The 26,038-nt window shown below is 49.1% G+C and overlaps 1 protein-coding gene across 1 annotated transcript in view; it reads left to right on the plus strand.

The window, feature by feature from the left end:
* The first annotated feature begins 3,592 nt into the window (after positions 1 to 3,592).
* Positions 3,593 to 26,038, plus strand: part of LOC141053009 (uncharacterized) — a 117,572-nt gene continuing 95,126 nt past the window's right edge. The window contains exon 1 of the mRNA XM_073550335.1: positions 3,593 to 3,796. The gene's annotated coding sequence lies outside the window, so the exon portion shown is untranslated. The remainder of the gene's footprint in view (positions 3,797 to 26,038) is intronic.

A 26,038-nucleotide genomic window follows, 5' to 3' on the forward strand; every position in this document is an offset into this window, starting at 1 on the left:
ACGGAATCCTAGGCGCTACACATTCATACCTCACTTCAATCAGACTAACCACCACAACCCAAAAAACTTGTAATTACGGACATGTCCACAACATATGCAAAACGCCTGGGTCCTTATTCATACATCTCGGACACTCAGAAGTGCTTCTCATACCAACCCTGTGTAGAAACTCAGGGGATCTGTAAGCTCTATGAATGGTATACAATTGCAACAACCAACCAGGCTCACATAACGACAATTTCAGAACATATTGTCCCAAACTTCATCATCCAATACACCTAATTCTTCCTCCCATTTGTCCCACGCATGGACAGGATGCCGTAGCAAAAAGGTATGTAATAGGTCCTCATAGACCGTGGAAACCACCCCTCTCGTGGTCCCCTCCATACAAATATAATCTAATACAGGGATCTCCAACCTATAGCTCGGGAGCCACATGTGGCTCGCGGTCCCATGAATTGTGGCTCGTGCCTGTCTGCCAGCTTGGTGCATTAGCTCCAGGTCTAGTAAACAGGTATGAAGAGCACATCTCAAAATGGTGAATTTTGTGAGCAGATCTGGATGCACATATACTGGTCTTAGGGATTAAAGATGTTTTAGGAATGGTACACTGCAGGATGGTACTACCGGTTAGAGGAGGTGCTGGATGAGTCAGTGTGTTGGGGAGAATACTGAATGGGGGTATTGTGGGAACCCTTGGATCTCAGCGTACTGCTTTGGAGTGATTTCTGTGGAAAAGCTTCGGTTATCATTATGCCCATAATGGGGGCTTTGGTTGACACTGCCTTGAGGGGGACAGGAGCAGGATGTGGCTCGTGACCCCCTCTCAGAGCTGAATGTTGCTCACGATCCTCTCTCAGTGTTGAATGTGGCTCTCAAGGTCAAAATGGTTGGAGACCGTTGATCTAAAACAATATCTTTCTGCACCCTTAAGACCACTTACCCGCCTCTGCTGCCTATAAGCATTCTGGACCCTAATATCCAAGAACCGGTCCGTATCTGGCACCTGAAATTCTTCTTGCAAGGACTCAATCAACTTCAACTCCTGATTCATAAGTAACTGCGCAATATAGCAAATCCCCCTACGTGACCAAGCCCTCTGTTCCCCCAGTTTATATAATTCACCCAAGTTTACATTCATCCAAATGGGTGTATAGATCGTCATTTCAGAGATCTCTCTAATCTTTTTGAACTTGGACCACGTCTTCTGCACCAGACCCAGAATGAGGAACCTCTTACCCAACCGACCAACACTCCCAGCCTCCAGCCCTTGCACTAAAGGGGCCCTCCGAACAAGAGTTAAAAAGAAATTGTACCACCGAATCGGACTATTCCAATCAATGATTGGACTTGGTCAGACGATTCAAGGACCGTGGCTATAGTAATAGGCAAATTAAAAGATGTTATACTAAAGCATCAAAAGTCACGAGAGAAGAACTCCTATATGGAAAAAGAGTGAAGAAACAGCAAAATCAGTAAAAAATTCAACACTAGAGCCACAGAGACTAATAGAGGTGAATAAAAATGACACAAGGAACAAGCTACAGGGCAGACACACAGATCTGTGAGAAACACTGTGAAGATTCAACTCAATGTGTAGATAAAGAAGTCTGTGGCGCTGATTCCGACACCAAATCTCCCTTGGTCTGGGTGCAGATGGATATTGGGATAATTCACAAATGAAAACAACCTTTTACACAACTAGATTCGGTTTAGGAATAAAATTTGATTAGTAGGAATTGCTGTGGTTGTACGGTGTGAGGGGGCGCTGCGCTCTGTGGTTGTCCGGTGTGAGGGGGCGCTGCGCTCTATGGTTGTCCGGTGTGAGGGGGCGCTGCGCTCTATGGTTGTCCGGTGTGAGGGGGCGCTGCGCTCTATGGTTGTACGGTGTGAGGGGGCGCTGCGCTCTATGGTTGTACGGTGTGAGGGGGCGCTGCGCTCTATGGTTGTACGGTGTGAGGGGGCGCTGCGCTCTATGGTTGTACGGTGTGAGGGGGCGCTGCGCTCTATGGTTGTACGGTGTGAGGGGGCGCTGCGCTCTATGGTTGTACGGTGTGAGGGGGCGCTGCCCTCTATGGTTGTACGGTGTGAGGAAGTGCTGCGCTCTATGGTTGTACGGCGTGAGGGAGCGCTGCGGCTGTATGGCGTGAGGGGGCGCTGCGCGCTGTGGTTGTACGGTGTAAGGGAGCGCTGCGCTCTATGGTTGTACGGTGTGAGGGGGCGCTGCGCTCTGTGGTTGTACGGTGTGAGGGAGCGCCGGGCTCCATGGTTGTACGGTGTGAGGGAGCGCTGGGCTCTATGGTTGTACGGTGTGAGGGAGCGCTGCTCTCTATGGTTGTACGGTGTGAGGGGGCGCTGTGCTCCATGGTTGTACGGTGTGAGGGGGCGCTGCGCTCTGTGGCTACTGGGCGATAACAGCTCTATTGGTGGTGGAAGTTACTATACCATGGGGCTGGGATCACATCATGGATATTACACTGTACAGACCTCTGATTCTATAAGCTCCCAGCCCGGTGTATACACTCGTGCGCAGGCGCCAAGGCGCTCTTCTCCGCGGTGACGCCGGGTTAGGCTGTGTGCCCACGATGCGATTTTTAAGCGTTTTTGCCGCGATTTTCGGCGCGAAAACGTTTAAAAATTGTGTACAGAACGCCCCCCATGCATTCCTATGGCATTCCGCACATGCTGTGCTAATGCTGCGCTTTTTTCCGCGGCGGAATCGCATCGCAGATAAAATCGCAGCATGCTCATTCTTTTGTGCGGAATCGCAAAGAATTGCCGCGATTCCGCACCCATAGGAATGCATGAGAATCGCTTACTTCCCGCATGTGGCTATGCCCACCATGCGGGAAGTTAAGCGTCTCATGTGCGGTTGGTACCCACGGTGTGGAGGAGAGGAGACTGTCCTCCAGGCCCTGGGTACCATCCCCCTGTAAAAAATAAAATAAAAAAAATCGGGGTATATTTACCTTCCGACGTCCCGCGCTGCATTCCCGGCCTCAGCGTTCCCAGCGATGCCTTGCGGCACGGTCCTGTGATGACGTAGTCTCGCGTGACTCTAGTGGTCTTGCGAGATCGCTATAGCAACGCGAGACTACGTCATCACAGGTCTTGCAAGGCATTGCTGGGAACGCTGAGGCCGGGAATGCAGCGCGGGACGTCGGAAGGTAAATATACCCCGATTTTTTTATCATTTTTCACATTCTATCTTTTACTACTGATGCTGCATAGGGGGCCTGAATACCGTAGTAAAAGCCTGCTCACACTTGTCAAACACTATGTTTGATGAGTGTGACCAACCTGTCAATCACTTTCCAAGCGAGGCTTCAAATCGCTTGGAAAGTGCTTGAATATCGCGCGATTTCTGGGAAGGAGTCCGGTTTTTGGTGTGCGTTTTAACACGCACCGTGGGCACATAGCCTTATTACACTGTTAGGAATAGGAGACTCACTCAGGGCTGAGGTGACCGGAAAGTCCTGCTGGCAGCGATGTGGCTGGACAGGCTGACGGATGAGAGCGGCGTCCTTAGCGCTGGAGGAAGGCACACTGCTGTGAGGAGAGAAGCCAAGTGTGCGGAGCTACGGAACACTCCGGAGTGCGAGTTTGCACTAGTGATGTGTCGTTCGTGAACGATCCGATGCAAAGAGCCGGCTCCCTGCTGTGACCGAATTGAGCCGGCTCTGCAGGGTGAACGAGCCGTTTTTTTTTTTTCTGGCGCCTGGAAGCAGTGAATCCAGACTGTGACTCATCTGGGGGTAGGAGCGGTCAGGAGAGGAGGAGATGTGAATAAATGCAGGTGAGTTAACCCTTCAGTCCCAAATCTATCCTGCCAGTTCCTCCATGGCATATATAGTGTGTGACTGTGTGTAAGAGGAGCAGCACATTGTTTGTCATCATCATCTGTAATGACCGGTGTGTTCCCTTCAGGCTACGTGCACACGCTGCGGATTTGGCTGCGCGAATTTTGTAAAATCCACAGGTAAATCTGCAGGTCAAAAGACCTGCGGTTTTACCTGCGGATTGCTCTGCGGTTTTGCCCTGCAGTTTTTCATCTCCACAATGGAGGAGATGGTAAACCGCAGCGGAATCCGCAGAAAGAAGTGACATGTCATTTCTTTCTGCGGTTTCAAAGCCGCAGAAAAACTGCGCGGAAAAATCCGCACCGTCTGCACTGCGGTTTTGTATTCCCATAGGGAATAATGGTGCTGTACACCTCAGCAAAATCCGCAGTGTGTGCGCACACCCTTAGTCCCAAATAAAGCTCCACTTTCCTGGCCCCTCATCCATGGCGGATACATACAGTATATGGTATGTGCAGGAGGAGAGACTCCGCACATTGTCTGGTATATCATCTTCTCATAGTGTTAGGCCAGGCTCACATTGCATTAATGGCCCTGCGTTCAACGGGATCGTTACATAACGGCACTAACGCACCCATTGGCCGCAATGATACTAATGCATCCAAAATCGGCCTGATGCGTTACTCCATGACGCCCCCTGGAACGCGGTCTGCAGCATTTGTGGGTGCGTCATGAAGTAACGCATCAGGCCGATTTTGGATGTGTTAGTATCATTGCGGCCATAGGGTGCGTTAGTGCCGCTATGTAACGATCCCGTTGATCGCAGGACCAGGAGGATTCAGGACAACACTACAGGGAGGAGGATAGACGACGGCAGTTGTTGCTGCTAACGGCTTACACTCGTGCAAGTCTCACGCATGAAAACCCGGCACTGCCGCCAGCACTCGGCCCGGAGTGTGCGGATACATGTACTTCTATGCAGCCGCACGCTGCAGTCCCAGTGCCGGCGGCAGTGCCAGATTTTCATGCGTGAGACTCACACAAGAATCGTCCGAGTCTCTCGCTAGTGAGTATGAGCCCTAAGGGTAGGGGAAGTAATATAAAGTGATTTTAGGTAAAACCTGTGGAGAGATCAGGTCCAGCCCCAGTCATTATATAGGGTTAAGCTGGTTTCACACTTGCATATTTTGGCTGCACACGGATCCATTTTCGTCTCCATTGACTTTCAGTGGTGACGGATGGGACTGTGCATCCAGTTGTCACCGCTTTCCCACGGATCGCTGTGTCTGCATATTTTATCAGATGCACAAAAACGCAACTTGTTGCAGTTTTGTGTCATCTGAAAAACACGCAGGCTCAGGGAGACGCACGGATCCGCACCTACACGTCGGGAATTAACATGGAGCTCTATGGAGCATGGATCCAGGACAACACGGATCCATGTGCTTCCGTGTGCAGGTATCCGTTCTGTGGCACTGAGCATGCTCGGAAGCGAGGGATGTGCTGTATGGGACCAGTCTGCAGACATAATATAGACTATGCTGCTCTGCCATACAGTGATCTTTTCTGCCTCACTAGAAGGGCTTGTGCCCTGTGCTATGCTGTGGTAATGATAATAAAAAGTATTGGAAGCATGTATGGGGGCTCCTGGTTAGGGGCTGCATGAGTGGGGCTGCGTTCACACTAGTGCAGGGGCAGACACAGACTGTAGTGGGCCCCTGTGCAAGAAATTTTTCGCCCCCCCCTTCATAGGGCAACAAAGTTATTTGTTATCTAATATTGAGTCTATGCAGGGCTGGATATAATATCTGTATAGAATATAATGTAACCCCCCATAGAATATAATGCAGTCCCCCCCATATAGTATAATGCAGCCCCTCCATAGAATATATGGCAACCCCCTCATAGGATATAATGCAGCCCCTTATATAGTATAATGTAGGCCCTCCATAGAATATAATAAATATAATACAGCCCCCCTATAGAATATAATGTAGCCCCAAATAGAATATAATACAGCCCACCTCCCCATAATGTAGCGCCCCATATTATATAACACAGCCTCCCCTTATAGAATATAATGTAAAATGTACCCCCATGGTATATAACACAGCCGCATAGTGTATAGCCCAGCAACACATGGTATACAACCCACCATGGTATAATACAGCCCACCATGGTATATGGCCCCCCCAGAATGGTATAATACAGCCCAGCATGGTATATAGCCCCCCAGCATGGTATAATACAGTCCAGCATGGTATATAGCCCCCCCAGCATGGTATAATACAGCCCAGCATGGTATATAGCCCCCCCAGAATGGTATAATACTGCCCAGCATGGTATATAGCCCCCCCAGCATGGTATATAGTCCACCAGCATGGTATGATACAGCCCACTAGTGTTTTGGTACGGTGCGTTGTGATGTGTAGCAATCCTGATGCAACCTGATCCAGATTAGATCCCTATACTTAACATAGGGACGCACGGACCTGCGTTTGCATCAGGATCAGGATGCATCATGTGCACCGACACATATCACAGCACTTACTAATTCACAAAGGACATGAACAAAAAATGCCACAATACATTGTAAGGCTACAACTGAGGAGCCGGGGCCTGATCACAAGAACTGACAATCTGAGGAGACAGCAATGCTGAATAACAGTCTACACTGCGTCACTAGATCCTTATACAGGGGTATAATGAGGCCTCACTGTACAGGAGAGACCAGAGCGAGGAGCAGAGGCCTGATCACAAGAGCTGACAATCTGAGGAAGCAGCAATGCTGAATAACAGTCTACACTGCGTCACTAGATCCTTATACAGGGGTATAATGAGGCCTCACTGTACAGGAGAGACCAGAGCGAGGAGCAGAGGCCTGATCACAAGAGCTGACAATCTGAGGAAACAGCAATGCTGAATAACAGTCTACACTGCGTCACTAGATCCTTATACAGGGGTTGTTAGGCGTCGGATTCCTGGCACTGCACAGCGGGAATCCAGATCCAGACATCCTGCGGTCTCCCATTCCTCTCTGACCGCTCAGACTCCTGCTCAGCAATCTCGGCTGGCCAGGCATCTCCCTCTGACTCGTTCTGTGAGCCTGGATGTTGCTGCCACCTCTGGTGCAGCAATGGTGACGCAACAACCTGCTTTGCAGGGAACTGCTCCCGAGGCTAAGTCCTCATGCCGTGCTACTAGGCATGCCCACAACTTGTCCTCTCAGTGGAGAGCAGGGGTCACATGTGCAGGTCCTATGTTGGATCTGATTGGTCCTTCCTATAGTACTGGAAGGTCCCGGAAGCGCATGGCTATAAAAAGCCAGCATGGCGGCTCGGCCATGCGCTAGTGTAGCATATTATGCTGTGTGTGTGTATGGTGATGGATGCATGGACTGGTGACTGACTCATTTGAAACCCCTTCCCTCGGTTATTACGAATGGTGACAGATTGTTGGGTAGTCAGCTCCAGGTTGTGGCCAGCTACACGCCACTGTGCCTCCTGCACGACACACTAGCGTCCGACGGTGCTCGGTCGTTCCGGCGCCGTCGCTCAGCAGCGATAGTTATTGCCGCGCTGCAGTTGCAGCGTTCTTGGCGTCTGCGGTTGCAGCGTCATTCGCTGGGTATCCTGTGAAGTAAACAGGGCCAGCGTCCTCATACAACTCTGTTGTTTTAGCGACTCTGTGTGTGAACAGAGCCGTACTTAGCGTTCGGGTGACGTTAACCCGAGCGCAGTACCTCACCTTTCGGTGCATCCGCCATTACTCAGCAGCGGTCTTGTCACCTACCGCACGGTGGACCCCGGGCGGCGAACGCACCTCCTATTATTTATATCTGGTGCGTTCCGCCGACCCTAACATTACACTAGCGCCAGGGTCTGGCTAGTAATGGCGGATGAACAGCGACTGCTGCAGCACATCCGGCAGCTGCAGGGCAGGTTGGTGGCTCTTGAGCGTTCAGCCTCAGCTGCGGATGTTACTGCAGTCGCTGTTCAGGCAGCCACAGAGGCTGTTTCCCGTGTGACCACTGCCATCCCTGCCCCGACTTTGTCCCACCTCCCGCTGCCCGAAAAGTTCTCGGGTGATAGTGCAGCTTGTAGGGGTTTCGTAAGCCAGTGCTCTATACAGCTGGAGCTGCTGGCCGCCCGATTCCCCTCCGAGCGGGCCAAAGTGGGATTTATTATTCCCCTTCTGTCGGGCAGGGCTTTGGAGTGGGCCACATCGCTGTGGGAGCGTGGTGATCATGTGGTGCAGGGTGCTTCGCGGTTGTTAGACACTCTGAAACAGGTCTTCCTGGGACCACGAGTCACCCATGACACCGCGCTCCGGCTGCTGGCACAGTCACAGGGCTCGTCCATGGTCAGTCACTTTGCCATCCAGTTCCGGACGCTGGCCTCAGAATTAGAGTGGCCAGATAAGGTCCTCATTCCGGCGTTCTGGAGACGTTTGGCTGGCCATGTGAGGGACGCTCTGGCCACCAGGGAGATTCCCGCTACATTGGAGGAGCTTATCTCTGTCTCCACCCGAATCGATCTTCGCTTCATCGAGCGAAGGTTGGAACGGGACCAGTGTAGGCAGAGGTTTAGGTTGGCACCTTGTTTTTCTAGACCTCTGGAATCCCCCGATCGGGCGTCCGAGCGTCAGGGGGCTTCCCGTGAGGGATCTAGACTCCGGTCCGCTCGAGCTCCTGTGAGCTGTCATATTTGTAGGCAGGCCAGTCACCTTGCCAACCGGTGCCCACAGCAGCAGGGAGAATGCTCGCGCCTAGTGGCCGTAGGAGGCGGCGCACTAAAGCCAGCGACGGTTTCCTCCAAGCTGTCCTTTAAGGGGACTCTTGGGTTTAATTCTTCCACTCTGGCGGTGGAGGTTTGCGTGGATTCCGGGGCGGAGGGCAATTTTATGTCGTCAGCCTTCGCCCAACGGCACACTATACCTCTGGTTATGATGTCTACACCAGTCACCGTCAGAGTGGTAAACGGCACCACTCTACCCTCGCAGATAACTCACCAGACAGTCCCCTTGGTACTCTCTGTGGCTCCGTCTCATCAGGAGACGATATCCCTCCTCGTCATGCCCGAGGGTATTGACCAGGTACTTCTAGGGGTTCCCTGGCTGCGGTATCACTCCCCCCATATAGAGTGGTCCTCAGGGAGGATTATTGGGTGGAGTAAGTCATGTGAGGGTAGATGTCTGAGGGAGTGCGTTCAGGTTGCCTCCACCGAGGTTCCCGCTGATCTCTCCTCGCTCCCCAAACACTATCGGCAGTATGCAGACGTGTTCTCCAAAAAGGCGGCGGAGACCCTTCCACCGCATCTCCCCTATGACTGTCCTATTGACCTCTTGCCTGGTACTGAGCCTCCCCGGGGTCGAGTCTATCCCCTATCTCTCCCGGAGACTGAGGTCATGTCTCAGTACATCAGGGAGAATCTGGCAAGAGGATTCATTAGGAAGTCAGTGTCACCAGCGGGGGCGGGATTCTTCTTCGTCCAGAAGAAGAGTGGTGAACACTACGTCCTTGCATTGATTACAGGGGTCTTAACGCCATCACCGTTAAGAATAAATATCCACTGCCCCTGATATCAGAACTGTTTGATAGGCTACGAGGAGCGAGGGTATTTTCCAAGCTTGATCTGCGGGGGGCTTACAACCTGATTCGCATCCGTGATGGGGATGAATGGAAGACGGAATTTAACACCAGGGACGGGCACTATGAATACCTGGTGATGCCCTTCGGGCTCTGTAATGCCCCGGCCGTCTTCCAGGACTTTGTGAACGATATCTTCCGGGATATGCTTACCACCTCGGTTGTAGTCTATCTGGATGATATCCTCATCTACTCTCCAGATATTGACTCCCACCGGAGAGAAGTTTGCAAAGTTTTTGATCGCCTGCGGGCGAACTCCCTCTATGCCAAGTTGGAGAAGTGTGTGTTTGAGCAGGAGTCCTTGCCTTTCCTGGGCTATATCATCTCGGCCCAGGGATTGGCCATGGATCCTGCCAAGCTACAGGCGGTGATGGATTGGCAGGAACCTCATTCTCTCAAAGCGGTGCAGCGCTTTATGGGGTTCATAAATTATTATCGCCAATTCATCCCCCACTTCTCGACTTTGGTAGCACCCTTGGTAGCCCTCACCAAGAAGGGTGCAAATCCCAAGTTGTGGTCGGAACCGGTCTCCAAGGCCTTCTCCACCATTAAGTCCCATTTCGCTAGCGCTCCCATTCTACATCGCCCCGATGTAGACAAGCCCTTCATTCTGGAAGTGGATGCCTCTTCCGTCGGTGCTGGAGCAGTCCTGTTCCAGAAGGACACGCAAGGTCGGAAGCATCCATGCTTCTTTTTCTCCAAGACCTTCACACCGGCGGAGAGGAATTATGCCATCGGGGACAGGGAGTTGCTAGCGATGAAGTTGGCCTTCTCGGAGTGGAGACACCTCCTGGGGGGGGCTCGTCACCCTTTCCAGGTGTTCACCGACCACAAAAACTTGGTGTATTTACAAACAGCCCAGCGGCTAAACTCTCGCCAGGCTAGATGGTCCTTGTTCTTTTCCCGGTTCCATTTCACCCTCCACTTTCTCTCCGGGGAGAAGAACGTCCGGGCCGATGCTCTCTCCCGCTCCGTGGTGTCATCGGAGGAAGAGGAGGAGGAGCCTCGGCTGATCGTCCCATCCGAAAGCCTGAGGACTGTGGCTCCGGTTGCCCTTGAGTCTGTGCCTCCGGGCAAGACATTTGTCCCTGCCCGTCTGCGACCGGAGGTCCTCTCTTGGGCTCACTCATCCAGAGTGGGTGGACATTTTGAGACAAAACGGACCTCCGACCTTTTGGCGAGGACGTACTGGTGGCCACATATGGCCCGTGATGTCAAGGACTATATTGAGGCATGCGTCTCTTGCGCCCGGAATAGGTCCTCTCGGCAGCGGCCCGCTGGGCTTCTTTTCCCTCTGCCGATAGCAGACAGGCCCTGGGAGATGGTCGGTATAGACTTTGTGGTGGGGCTACCCAAGTCCAGCGGCAGCACGGTCATTTGGGTTGTCACCGACCATTTCTCTAAGATGGTGCACCTGGTACCTCTCTCCCGGTTACCATCAGCGCGGGGCCTGGCAGTCTTGTTCATCAAGCACGTTTTCCGCCTGCACGGCATGCCGGACAAGATTGTCAGTGACCGAGGTCCTCAGTTTGCTTCCCGGTTTTGGAGAGAGCTCTGTTCTCTACTCAGCATTGAGCTGAATCTCTCCTCGGCCTATCATCCCAAGACGAATGGGTTGGTAGAGAGAGCCAACCAGACCTTGATAACATATCTTCGACATTTTGTCTCAGCCAGTCAGGACGACTGGGCATCCTTGCTGCCGTGGGCAGAGTTGGCGTTGAACAATGCTGTGGCCGACTCTACCGGTCAAACCCCATTCCTCCTAAATTACGGTCAGCATCCGCGCGTTCCTGTGCCTATGCCCGTGTCTTCCACCGACTCCAGGGTGGCAGACTGGGCGGTGGAGGCACGTGACATTTGGGATCGCACCCAGGATGCTATCCGAGCTTCCAAGGAGAGAATGAGGATCTCCGCTGACGCACACCGGCGTCCTGCTCCAAGCTTCTCCCCTGGCGACATGGTATGGCTCTCTACCCGAAACATTAAACTGCGGGTTGAGTCGCCCAAGTTAGCGCCACGATACATTGGCCCATTCAAGGTCCTTGAGCGACTTAGCTCGGTGGTCTACCGTCTGGCTCTTCCCCCACATTTGGCCATCTCGGATGTGTTCCATGTGTCCCCTCCTCAAACCAGTTCACATGGCCCGGTTTTCCGAGCCATCTGCTGGGTCATCAGACTTATCGTCTGACGAGTTTGAGGTTAATACCATCGTGGGGCGCAAGTTTGTCCGTGGCAAACATTTTTATTTGGTGGACTGGAAGGGTCATGGTCCCGAGGCTCCGACCTGGGAGCCGGTGGAAAACATTCACGCACCGCTCCTGATCACGGCTTTTGAGCGCAGTGAGGCTCAGATGGGACGGGGCCCTAGGAGGGGGGATAATGTTAGGTGTCGGATTCCTGGCACTGCACAGCGGAAATCCAGAGCCAGACATCCTGCGGTCTCCCATTCCTCTCCAACCGCTCAGACTCCTGCTCAGCAATCTCGGCTGGCCAGGCATCTCCCTCTGACTCGTTCTGTGAGCCTGGATGTTGCTGCCACCTCTGGTGCAGCAATGGTGACGCAACCTGCTTTGCAGGGAACTGCTCCCGAGGCCAAATCCTCATGCCGTGCTACTAGGCATGCCCACAACTTGTCCTCTCAGTGGAGAGCAGGGGTCACATGTGCAGATCCTATGTCGGATCTGATTGGTCCTTCCTATAGTACTGGAAGGTCCCGGAAGCGCATGGCTATAAAAAGCCCGCATGGCGGCTCGGCCATGCGCTAGTGTAGCATATTATGCTGTGTGTGTATGGTGATGGATGCATGGACTCGTGACTGACTCATTTGAAACCCCTTCCCTCGGTTATTACGAATGGTGACAGATTGTTGGGTAGTCAGCTCCAGGTTGTGGCCAGCTACACGCCACTGTGCCTCCTGCACGACACACTAGCGTCCGACGGTTCTCGGTCGTTCCGGCGCCGTCGCTCAGCAGCGATAGTTATTGCCGCGCTGCGGTTGCAGCGTTCTTGGCGTCTGCGGTTGCAGCGTCATTCGCTGGGTATCCTATGAAGTAAACAGGGCCAGCGTCCTCATACAACTCTGTTGTTTTAGCGACTCTGTGTGTGAACAGAGCCGTACTTAGCGTTCGGGTGACGTTAACCCGAGCGCAGTACCTCACCTTTCGGTGCATCCGCCATTACTCAGCAGCGGTCTTGTCACCTACCGCACGGTGGACCCCGGGCGGCGAACGCACCTCCTATTATTTATATCTGGTGCGTTCCGCCGACCCTAACAGGGGTATAATGAGGCCTCACTGTACAGGAGAGACCGGAGCGAGGAGCAGAGGCCTGATCACAAGAGCTGACAATCTGAGGAAGCAGCAATGCTGAATAACAGTCTACACTGCGTCACTAGATCTTTATACAGGGGTATAATGAGGCCTCACTGTACACGAGAGACCGGAGAGAGGAGCCGGGGCCTGATCACAAGAGCTGACAATCTGAGGAAGCAGCAATGCTGAATAACAGTCTACACTGCGTCACTACATCCTTATACAGGGGTATAATGAGGCCTCACTGTACAGGAGAGACCAGAGTGAGGAGCAGAGGCCTGATCACAAGAGCTGACAATCTGAGGAAACAGCAATGCTGAATAACAGTCTACACTGCGTCACTAGATCCTTATACAGGGGTATAATGAGGCCTCACTGTACAGGAGAGACCGGAGCGAGGAGCAGGGGCCTGATCACAAGAGCTGACAATCTGAGGAAACAGCAATGCTGAATAACAGTCTACACTGTGTCACTAGATCCTTATACAGGGGTATAATGAGGCCTCACTGTACAGGAGAGACCGGAGCGAGGAGCAAGGGCCTGATCATAAGAGCTCACAATCTGAGGAAACGGCAATGCTGAATAACAGTCTACACTGCATCACTAGATCCTTATACAGGAGTATAATGAGGCTTCACTGTACAGGAGAGACCGGAGCGAGGAGCAGGGGCCTGATCAGAAGAGCTGACAATCTGAGGAAGCAGCAATGCTGAATAACAGTCTACACTGCGTCACTAGATCCTTATACAGGGGTATAATGAGGCCTCACTGTACAGGAGAGACCGGAGCGAGGAGCAGGGGCCTGATCACAAGAGCTCACAGTCTGAGGAAACAGCAATGCTGAATAACAGTCTACACTGCGTCACTAGATCCTTATACAGGGGTATAATGAGGCCTCACTGTACACGAGAGACCGGAGAGAGGAGCCGGGGCCTGATCACAAGAGCTGACAATCTGAGGAAGCAGCAATGCTGAATAACAGTCTACACTGCGTCACTACATCCTTATACAGGGGTATAATGAGGCCTCACTGTACAGGAGAGACCAGAGTGAGGAGCAGAGGCCTGATCACAAGAGCTGACAATCTGAGGAAACAGCAATGCTGAATAACAGTCTACACTGCGTCACTAGATCCTTATACAGGGGTATAATGAGGCCTCACTGTACAGGAGAGACCGGAGAGAGGAGCAGGGGCCTGATCACAAGAGCTGACAATCTGAGGAAACAGCAATGCTGAATAACAGTCTACACTGTGTCACTAGATCCTTATACAGGGGTATAATGAGGCCTCAATGTACAGGAGAGACCGGAGCGAGGAGCAAGGGCCTGATCACAAGAGCTGACAATCTGAGGAAGCAGCAATGCTGAATAACAGTCTACACTGCGTCACTAGATCCTTATACAGGGGTATAATGAGGCTTCACTGTACAGGAGAGACCGGAGCGAGGAGCAGGGGCCTGATCAGAAGAGCTGACAATCTGAGGAAACGGCAATGCTGAATAACTGTCTACACTGTGTCACTAGATCCTTATACAGGGGTATAATGAGGCCTCACTGTACAGGAGAGACCGGAGCGAGGAGCAGGGGCCTGATCACAAGAGCTGACAATCTGAGGAAGCAGCAATGCTGAATAACAGTCTACACTGCGTCACTAGATCCTTATACAGGGGTATAATGAGACCTCACTGTACAGGAGAGACTGGAGCGAGGAGCAGGGGCCTGATCACAAGAGCTCACAGTCTGAGGAAACAGCAATGCTGAATAACAGTCTACACTGCGTCACTAGATCCTTATACAGGGGTATAATGAGGCCTCACTGTACAGGAGAGACTGGAGCGAGGAGCAGGGGCCTGATCACAAGAGCTGACAATCTGAGGAAGCAGCAATGCTGAATAACAGTCTACACTGCGTCACTAGATCCTTATACAGGAGTATAATGAGGCCTCACTGTACAGGAGAGACCGGAGCGAGGAGCAGGGGCCTGATCACAAGAGCTCACAGTCTGAGGAAGCAGCAATGCTGAATAACAGTCTACACTGCGTCACTAGATCCTTATACAGGGGTATAATGAGGCCTCACTGTACAGGAGAGACCAGAGCGAGGAGCAGGGGCCTGATCACAAGAGCTCACAATCTGAGGAAGCAGCAATGCTGAATAACAGTCTACACTGCGTCACTAGATCCTTATACAGGGGTATAATGAGGCCTCACTGTACAGGAGAGACTGGAGCGAGGAGCAGGGGCCTGATCACAAGAGCTGACAATCTGAGGAAGCAGCAATGCTGAATAATAGTCTACACTGCGTTACTAGATCCTTATGCAGGGGTATAATGAGGCCTCACTGTACAGGAGAGACCAGAGCGAGGAGCAGGGGCCTGATCACAAGAGCTCACAATCTGAGGAAGCAGCAATGCTGAATAACAGTCTACACTGTATCACTAGATCCTTATACAGGGGTATAATGAGGCCTCACTGTACAGGAGAGACCGGAGCGAGGAGCAGGGGCCTGATCACAAGAGCTCACAGTCTGAGGAAGCAGCAATGCTGAATAACAGTCTACACTGCGTCACTAGATCCTTATACAGGGGTATAATGAGGCCTCACTGTACAGGAGAGACCGGAGCGAGGAGCAGGGGCCTGATCAGAAGAGCTGACAATCTGAGGAAACAGCAATGCTGAATAACAGTCTACACTGTATCACTAGATCCTTATACAGGGGTATAATGAGGCCTCACTTTACAGGAGAGACCAGAGCGAGGAGCCGGGGCCTGATCACAAGAGCTGACAATCTGAGGAAACAGCAATGCTGAATAACAGTCTACACTGCGTCACTAGATCCTTATACAGGGGTATATTGAGGCCTCACTGTACAGGAGAGACCAGAGCGAGGAGCCGGGGCCTGATCACAAGAACTGACAATCTGAGGAAACAGCAATGCTGAATAACAGTCTACACTGCGTCACTAGATCCTTATACAGGGGTATAATGAGGCCTCACTGTACAGGAGAGACCAGAGCGAGGAGTCGGGGCCTGATCACAAGAGCTGACAATCTGAGGAAACAGAAATGCTGAATAACAGTCTACACTGCGTCACTAGATCCTTATACAGGGGTATATTGAGGCCTCACTGTACAGGAGAGACCAGAGCGAGGAGCCGTGGCCTGATCACAAGAACTGACAATCTGAGGAAACAGCAATGCTGAATAACAGTCTACACTGCGTCACTAGATCCTTATACAGGGGTATAATGAGGCCTCACTGTACAGGAGAGACCAGAGCGAGGAGTCGGGGCCTGATCACAAGAGCTGACAATCTGAGGAAACAGAAATGCTGAATAACAGTCTACACTGCGTCACTAGATCCTTATACAGGGGTATAATGAGGCCTCACTTTACAGGAGAGACCAGAGCGAGGAGCCGGGGCCTGATCACAAGAACTGACAATCTGAGGAAACAGCAATGCTGAATAACAGTCTACACTGCGTCACTAGATCCTTATACAGGGGTATAATGAGGCCTCACTGTACAGGAGAGACCAGAGCGAGGAGTCGGGGCCTGATCACAAGAGCTGACAATCTGAGGAAACAGAAATGCTGAATAACAGTCTACACTGCGTCACTAGATCCTTATACAGGGGTATATTGAGGCCTCACTGTACAGGAGAGACCAGAGCGAGGAGCCGTGGCCTGATCACAAGAACTGACAATCTGAGGAAACAGCAATGCTGAATAACAGTCTACACTGCGTCACTAGATCCTTATACAGGGGTATAATGAGGCCTCACTGTACAGGAGAGACCAGAGCGAGGAGTCGGGGCCTGATCACAAGAGCTGAAAATCTGAGGAAACAGCAATGCTGAATAAGGCTAAGTGCACACGTTGCAGAAAATTTCTGCTCAAAAACCTGAATCCCTTCCCAGAAAACGCACCTATTTTTCCGTGGCGGTTTCAAACCGCATGGAAGAAGCCTAAACCGAGGAAAAATCCGCAAAATTAATGTGCATGCTGCGTTTTTTACCGCGATGCGTTTTTTTCGCGGTAAAAAACCCATCAATGTGCACAAAAAGTGCAAAATGCATAGAAATGACTGTGAAGCTTATTTTTAGCGGTTTTATAGCGGTTTTATAGTGAAAACCGTGGTAAAAACCGCTAAAAAACCGCTGTGTGTAAACACAGCCTAACAGTCTACACTGCGTCACACAGGTGGACAATGAGGGTACGTGCACACGCTGCGGATTCCTCTGCGTTTCCGCAGCGGTTTTGGCCGCTGCGGACCCGCAGCAGTTTTAGCTGCGGTGTACAGTACCATTCTAATGAATGGGAAATAAAAACCGCTGTTCCGACGCTGCGGAAAAATCCGCGCAGATTTGCTGCGGTTTTGAATCCGCAGAAAGAATTGCATGTCAATTCTTTCTGCGGAAACCGCTGCGGGTTCCTGTCTTCACCATTGTGGAGATAGTGAATCCGCAGGACCAAACCGCAGGCAAAACCGCAGATAATCCGCAGGTCTTTGGACCTGCGGATTATCTGCGGTTTTTGCAAAATCCGTGCGGATTAATCCGCAGCGTGTGCACGTACCCTGAGGCCTCACTGTACAGGCAAAGACCTAGAACGAGGACTGTGGAAAACGGATTTCTATTTGAAAAAAGAGCCGTTTAAAGAGCCGGCTCTTTATGGTGAGCGGAGCCGAATGAGCCAGATCACCAAAAAGAGCCGAACTTCCCATTACTAGTTTGCACTCTGCAGGCCAGTTCTTTAGTGGGCGTGATGAACCAATCAGCGCTGCAGCTCACAAACACTGCCACTCCCCCGACACGCTCACTAAAGAACTGACCTGCAGAATGCAATCTCGCCTCCGACCTGGGGGCCTCAATCTGAAATGGACAGTGGCAGTGAAAAGAGTGTGACGTCACACAGTACGGCGTCCCAAAGGGGACAAAAAGGAACCCAAGGCGTTTCTGGGAGGAATGCGTGCCCCTCTGTCAGGGAAATTGCTCCAGGCTGCACTGAGGGAGCGGTATGGAATCTAGGATGATCGCCTCCTCTTTCAGAGACTTCCTTAACCCCTTAAGTGCTGATTTCTGTGTTTGATGACCTGTTGTATTCTGAGTACTATGTGCTTGTATATTAGAAGTGTTTAATTTGTTGGCCATCTATATAAAGGTGCACAGATTCTATTTATGAAAGTATGTGATAATATAAAACAATGTTAGAACAAAGTTTATTATTAACATTAAAAAGAATGTAGATAAAAGTAGACAGACACCCGCATATATATATATACATACACACATTTTGGTTAGAAAATATAAATACTTTACAATAAGGGCCCCGTCACACATAGCGACTCACCAGCGATCTCCTGACAATGATATCAACTTGTCAGGATCACTGGTGAGTCGCTACATGATCGCTGGTGAGCTGTCAAACAGACAGATCTCAGCAGCGATCAGCACCAGCGACGCCGAGCGCGCGGCATCGCTGTGTACGTAGTTACCAGCGCACTGATACAGGGAGCTGGTAACTAAGGTACATATCAGGTTTCTAAGCGCCGCCCGGTGCTTAGAAACCCTGCGTTTACCTTAGTTACCAGCACGCTGATCGCTGGTCTCCCGCCTGTCACACGTAGCGATGCGTGCTGGCCAGCGGGAGACCAGCGATCAAAAAAATGTCCTGGCTATTCCCGGACGATCAGCGATACCCGGCAGGGGGGCCGGTCGCTGGTCAGTGTCACACACAGTGATTTCGCTGGTGAGATCGCTGTTGCGTCACAAAACTTGAGACTCAGCAGCGATCTTGCGAGATCGCTATGTGTGATGGGGGCCTAAAGTTCAAAATTGAGGGTGTGTAGGGGAGACCTCCGCTGGGAAGCCTGAATTAATCCTGCACAGCCACAAATGAATTGCCTTTTTTTAAGCCGCAGCGGAAGGCTGAAGGGTCCGGGCATCTTTGGGCACTGACCCAAGATCACGGAGAGAGAAGATGATGCGGAGGAGACAGTGGGATGCGGGAGAAGGAGGCAGCATTCAAGATGGCGCGGTCACCAAGGAGGAGGCGGCAAAAGCTAACGCTGAGTGCCAGCGGCGCAAGGAGGCAACCAAGCTGAGGAGGTTTGCACGTGAAGAGGGAGCAGGGGAAGCGGGCGCGATTACCGGAGCCGAATCCGACCCAGAAGAAGAGGAGGAAGCGCTGTCTGATGGGGAGACTGAGTCACAGGACGGGGCAGGAGCATGTAAGATGGAGGCAGCAGCCAGGGGCCAGGAACAGATGGAGCCTGTGGGTGGGCCAACCTTAAGAGATGTGTTTGTATTGGTCTCCTCCTGTAAGCATATGCAAAACACAAGCCGCGGAGACACCATCACATGTTTCTCAGCGCAAGCAATGACTAGCCAGGTCTTTCCCCGGGAAGGAACATTTTTCACAGTCTTCTACTAGGCATTGCTCCTACTGGCCAGTTTCCTACTCCACACTGATGAGGGACAATACCCCGAAACAGCTGTCTGTGGATGGACACCATGTTTTGGCATAGGTGGTTTCCTTCATTGGAGACTGCCCTTCCCGTGGTTGTTCCTTCCCGGGGAAAGACCTGGCTGGTCATTGCTTGCGTTGAGAAACATGATGGTGTCTCCGCGGCTTGTGTTTTGCATATTTTTACATATTTCCCATAAGGGATGGGGGCATTGCTCTAGAATCACTGCGTTGAGAAACATGTGATGGTGTCTCCACAGTGTTGGATGTTGATCTCCATGAGTCCATTCATGGAGGGGGGGTGAAACTTCCCAGATTGGAGTATGATGACAGGGAAAGTTTGGAGTCACCAATCATGGATGAGGAGTTAAGTAGGTCGCTGGGGTCAATAGCAAAGGGGAAGGCACCAGGGGCGGACGGGCTACCTGTGGAAATTTTTAAAGGTATGGAGGAGGTGCTATTACCCAAACTTAGAGTGGTGTTGGAAGAGGCAAAGGGTAAAGGGATACAACCAACATCTATGAGAGAGGCCATAATAGTGGTATTACCAAAGGAAGATAAAGACCTACGAATGCCAGAATCATACAGACCAATTTCATTGCTTACAAGGGATGTCAAGCTCCTGGCCAAGGTGTTATCTCTAAATTAATACATCCAGATCAGTCTGGTTTTATGCCCAAAAGGTCTATGGCTGTTAATCTGAGAAGGCTTTTTATGAATATGCAGCTGCGCGCTGACAACTCTGGTCAGAGGGTTATCGTATCGTTTGATGCCCATAAGGCATTTGACAGTGTAGAATGGGGGTATTTATGGCAGGTTCTGTGTCGTTTGGGTTTTGTCCCGCAACTTATATCATGGGTCCAATTACTGTACGCACAACCTTTGGCTAGAATTAGGGTGAATGGGGTGCTGTCTCATACTATAGAATTGCAGGGGCAGGCGTGTCCGCTCTCCCCTCTTTTGTTTGCTTTGGCTGTGGAACCGTTGGCAGTGAAAATACGACAGTCTACAGGAGGTCTCGGGATTTAAATACGGGACGGTGGAAAAAATAGCGCTCTATGCGGACGATATCTTGTTATTCTTAAGTGATCCACAGACATCTTTGAGAAGTGCTATACAGCTCATTGAGGGATTTGGATCTCTGTCGGGGCTGGTGATTAACTGGAGTAAATCAAACTTGTTTACTATAGATTAAACAGTTGATGGAATAGATAGTGATGCAGAAGGGGCAGACTAAAGGGGGTTTTACACATAGCGATATCGCTATAACGTCTCTGATTTTGTGACGTTATAGCGATATCGCTATGTGTGATACTTACCTCCGACCGGCTCCCCCGCTGTCCATCGCTGATCGCGCGAGAATGTCCGGTTCCATTTCTCGTCGTCAGCTTCCTGCTGGGGCTTCCTGCTGTGAAATGGATATGCCCCATGTGGCAGATGTGTGGCCTGTCCAAACATTGAGAAATGTAATACATTCTTTAATTCTGATAGGTCTATGACATATAATATTGGGAAGTGCATTACTTGCACTACACGCAATGTGATCTATTTTGCCACTTGCCCATGTGGTTTGATTTAAGTGGGCCTTACTACCAGACCCCTTAAGGTACGAACAAGAGAGCATGTCCTGGTTATTTCTGCTGCTCTAGGCCAAACTGATCCATCTATGCTCAAGACCATTCCCCACCATTTTTGGTCTACCCACGGCTGTGATTCTTCTCTCCTGCGGGTTAGTGGTATCGATTGTATCAATCCTGGAATTCGTGGTGGTAAAACTTCACAAAAATTAGCCCAGTTGGAATCACGATGGATATATACGTTGAAAACCTTACAACCCAATGGACTTAATGAGGGCATAAGTTTTGCCCCCTTTTTGTGATTCATTGGTTTTGTATGTATGTATTTTTTATCCGACACTGCTTCTTGGCTTTTTTCCATCTTTTGCATATGTGTATTTTTTATTTCATTTTTTTAAATCATTTTTGTTTTTATTCTTCTTAAGGCTTCGGTGATCATGCTTATATATATGAACCCTATCTACATAATGCTGACCTCTCCCTGTCCATGCTATGATATAGAAATGAACGCCCAGCAATTTGTGCCCAGATCGCCTGCTCTGACCTTCTTCATTTTGTTGGGCCTTTGTGATTATTACTATTCTCTGTAATTACTATTGTTGTTTTTCATCTACATTGTAGCTTTCAGTGGCGATATGTATTGTATATTTATTTTTGAGATATGTCTGTGGCCAATTATGTATTTTTCTATATTATTTGTGATATATATATTCCCTTTTTATGTGCTTATATTAATTGGCTATGTAAGATCTATATATGGTATACTTTTCTCAGGCACCTGAGGACCATGTACGCATGCCAGCCTCTCCCTTGTTTCTGTCCAGTGGTATGCTGAGTCTTTTTGACTCGGACTCCACAGTTCAGACCAGTGGGTGCGACTTGGCATGCGTTAATTTATGGTCAGGGTTTATATGTGCAAGTGTAGTAAATGTACAATGTGATTGCGGCTGTGAATGTGTGCCTTATTGATCGTTCTGGTATTCTTATAGAAAGTGTTAATATAAATGTGATTGTGCCGCTTTTATACATTTGTTATCTGACACTCTTTCCTCTATGTGTAATTACTCTATTATATTGATCGATGGTTGCTGTGGGTGCGTGTGCCCTGTGGCTTTTTCTGCACTGTGTGGCGGCACGAGTTAAAATGTACAGTATGGGCTGAACTACGCTTCTGTAATGCGGTGATTGATGGTTGTTGTGGGCGGGAGCATCCTGTGGCTTCCTCTATGTTATATAACTACACAGGCTAAAATGTATGGGCAGATTGGCGATCCTTTATCGCGGTGGATGATGGGGCTGACATCACTGGGGACCTTCGCTATGCATGACGGTAATGATGTCACTTCCGTCTTCGCCATCTATACCCTGGATGTTTATTTTGTGCGACGGCTTTGACGTCACTTCCAGGTCCCTGTTGGCAATATATTTTAGCGTTTTCATTGGTTGCTCTTTCTTTTAACCCCTTCACTACCAAGGGTGGTTTGCACGTTAACTCCCGGGCCAATTTTTACAATTCTGACCACTGTACCTTTATGAGGTCATAACTCTGGAACGCTTCCATGGATCCCGGTGATTCTGACATTGTTTTCTCGTGACATATTGTACTTCATGTTAGTGGTAAAATTGCATTCAAATAACTTGCGTTTATTTGTGAAAAAAACGGAAATTTGGCGAAAATTTTGAAAATTTCGCAATTTTCCAACTTTGAATTTTTATGCCCTTAAATCACAGCGATACAGCACACAAAAAACCTAATACATAACATTTCCCACATGTTTACTTTACATCAGCACAATTTTGGAACCAACATTTTTTTTTGTTAGGAAGTTATAAGGGTTAAAAATTGACCAGCAATTTCTCATTTTTGCAACACCATTTTATTTTTAGGGACCACATCACATTTGAAGCCACTTTGAGGGGTCTATATGATAGAAAATACCCAAAAGTGACACCATTCTAAAAACTGCACCCCTTAAGGTGCTTAAAACCACATTCAAGAAGTTTATTAACCCTTTAGGTGCGTCACAGGAATTTTTTGAATATTAAAAAAAAATGAACATTTTACTTTTTTTCACAAAAAAAATACTTCAGGTTCAATTTTCTTTATTTTACCAAGGGTAACAGGAGAAATTGGACTGCAAAAGTTATTGTGCAATTTGTCGTGAGTACGCTGATACCTGATATGTGGGGGGGAACAACTGTTTCGGCGCATGGCAGACCTCAGTAGGGAAGGAGCGCCGTTTGACTTTTTCAATGCAAAATTGGCTGGAATTCAGATCGGACGCCATGTCGCGTTTGGAGAGCCCCTGATGTACCTAAACAGTGGAAACCCCCCCCCAAGTGACCCCATTTTGGAAACTAGACCCCCCAAGGAACTTATCTAGATATGTGGTGAGAACTTTGAACCCACAAGGGCTTCACAGAAGTTTATAACGTACAGCGGTACAATTAAAAAATCATATTTTTTCCACAAAAATGATCTTTTCACCCCCAATTTTTATTTTTCCAAGGGTAACAGGACCCTAAAAGTTATTGTGCAATTTGTCCTGAGTACGCTGATACCCCATATGTGGGTGTAAATGACTATTTGGGCGCATAGCAGAGCTTGGAAGGGAAGCAGCGCCATTTGACGTTTTTGGCTAGAATTGAGATCGGACACCATGTCGCGTTAGGAAAGCCCCTGATGTACCAAAACAGTAGAAACCCCCCACAAATGACACCATTTTGGAAACTAGACTCCCCAAGGAACTTATCTAGATGTGTGGTGAGCACTTTGAACCCCCCCAGTGCTTCACTGAAGTTTATAACGTCCGGGCGTGAAAATAAAAAAATCGTATTTTTTCCACAAACATCATCTTTTAGTCCCCATTTTTTTTATTTTCCCAAGGGTAACAGGAGAAATTGGATCCCAAAAGTTGTTGTCCAATTTGTCCTGAGTACGCTGACACCCCATATGTGGGAGAAAACTACTGTATGGGGACACGCCGGGGCTCGGAAGGGAAGTAGTGACGTTTTAGAATGCAGACTTTGATGGAATGGTCTGCGGGTGTCATGTTGCCTTTGGAGAGCCCCTAATGTACCTAAACAGTGGAAACCCCCACAAATTACCCCATTTTGGAAACTAGACCCCCTGAGGAACTTATCTAGATGTGTGGTGAGCACTTTGAACCCCCAAGGGCTTCACAGAAGTTTATAATGCCCGGGCATGAAAATAAAAAAATCGTATTTTTTCCACAAACATGATCAATTAGTCTCCAATTATTTTATTCTCCCAAGCGTAACAGGAGAAATTGGACCCCAAAAGTTGTTGTCCAATTTGTCCTGAGTACGCTGATACCTCATATGTGGGAGAAAACTACTGTATGGGGACACGTCGGGGCTCGGAAGGGAAGTAGTGACGTTTTGGAATGCAGACTTTGATGGCATGTTCTGCGGGTGTCATGTTGCTTTTGGAGAGCCCCTGATGTACCTAAACAGTGGAAACCCCCCACAAGTGACCCCATTTTGGAAACTAGACCCCCCACGGAACTTATCTAGATGTGTGGTGAGCACTTTGAACCCCCCAGTGCTTCACAGAAGTTTATAACGACCGGGCGTGAAAATAAAAATATCGTATTTTTTCAACAAACATCATCTTTTAGTCCCCATTTTTTTTATTTTCCCAAGGGTAACAGGAGAAATTGGACCCCAAAAGTTGTTGTCCAATTTGTCCTGAGTACGCTGATACCTCATATGTGGGAGAAAACTACTGTATGGACACACGTCGGGGTTCGGAAGGGAAGCAGTGACGTTTTGGAATGCAGACTTTGATGGATTGGTCTGCGGGTGTCATGTGCGTTTGGAGAGCCCCTGATGTACCTAAACTATTGAAACTCCCCACAAATTACCCCATTTTGAAAACTAGACCCCCCACGGAACTTATCTAGATGTGTGGAGAGCACTTTGAACCCCCAAGTGCTTCACAGAAGTTTATAACGCCTGGGCGTGAAAATAAAAAAAAACATTTTTTTCCCCAAAATTATATTTTTGCCCCCAATTTTTTATTTTCCTAAGGGTAACAGGAGAAATTGGACCCCAAAAGTTGTTTTGTAATTTGTCCTGAGTAGGCTGATACCCTACATGTGGGGGTAAAACACTGTTTGGGCGCATGGCAGAGCTTGGAAGGGAAGGAGCACCATTTGACTTTTTCAACGCAGAATTGGCTGGAATTGAGATCAGACGCCATGTTGCCTTTGGAGAACACCTGATGTGCCCAAACAGTGGAAACCCCCCAATTATAACTCCAACCCTAACCCCAACACACCCCTAACCCAAATCTGAGCCCTAACCCTAGCCCTAACTCTAGCCCTAACCCTAGCCCTAACCCTAACCCTACCCTACCCTAACCGTAATGGAAAAATGGAAATAAATACATTTTTTTTATTTTATTATTTTTCCCTAACTAAGGGGGTGATAACGGGGGGTTTGATTTACTATTTATGGCGGTTTTTATATTTGGCAGCTGTCAGACGCTAAAAGACGCTTTTTATTGTAAAAATAGTTTTTGCATCACCACATATTGTGAGCTATAATTTTTCTGTATTTTGACCCACTGAGTCATGTGAGGTCTTATTTTTTGCGGGACGAGTTGACGTTTTCATTGGAACCATTTTCGGGCACGTGACATGTTTTGATCGCTTTTTATTCCGATTTTTGGGACGCAGAATGAACAAAAACCAGCGTTTCATGAATTTCTTTTGGGGGGGTGCGTTTACACCGTTCCGCGTGCGGTAAAATTGATAAAGCTGATAAGAAAAGAAATACACCGCGCTATACTGGGAACTGAAAAAATAATATAACTGAGTACTTACTTGCTGGTGTGTGAAAAAATCACGTGGTGGTGGATGTATAGCAGTATTCTGAGACTATTCACCTTGTCATAGATGTATATTGCCTTGCATTTGGATGCCAAAACTGCTGAGTAGATAATATAGGGTTAAATGGGGGTGAGCCCGTTAGTGTGTTACAGAGGGGAAAAAAATAAATAAATAAATAAATAAATAAAATAAAATAAAATATGAACTAATCTTGATTTACTCACTTAAGGAAATCAGAACCATATATTATTATTATTATTATTATTATTATTATTATTATTATTATTATTTATTTATATAGCACCATTGATTCCATGGTGCTGTACATGAGAAGGGGTTACATACAAATTACAGATATCACTTACAGTAAACAAACTAACAA

Source organism: Dendrobates tinctorius, unplaced genomic scaffold (assembly GCF_039654945.1).
Source record: "Dendrobates tinctorius isolate UK_male_01 unplaced genomic scaffold, ASM3965494v1 ptg000164l, whole genome shotgun sequence".
NCBI lineage: Eukaryota > Metazoa > Chordata > Amphibia > Anura > Dendrobatidae > Dendrobates > Dendrobates tinctorius.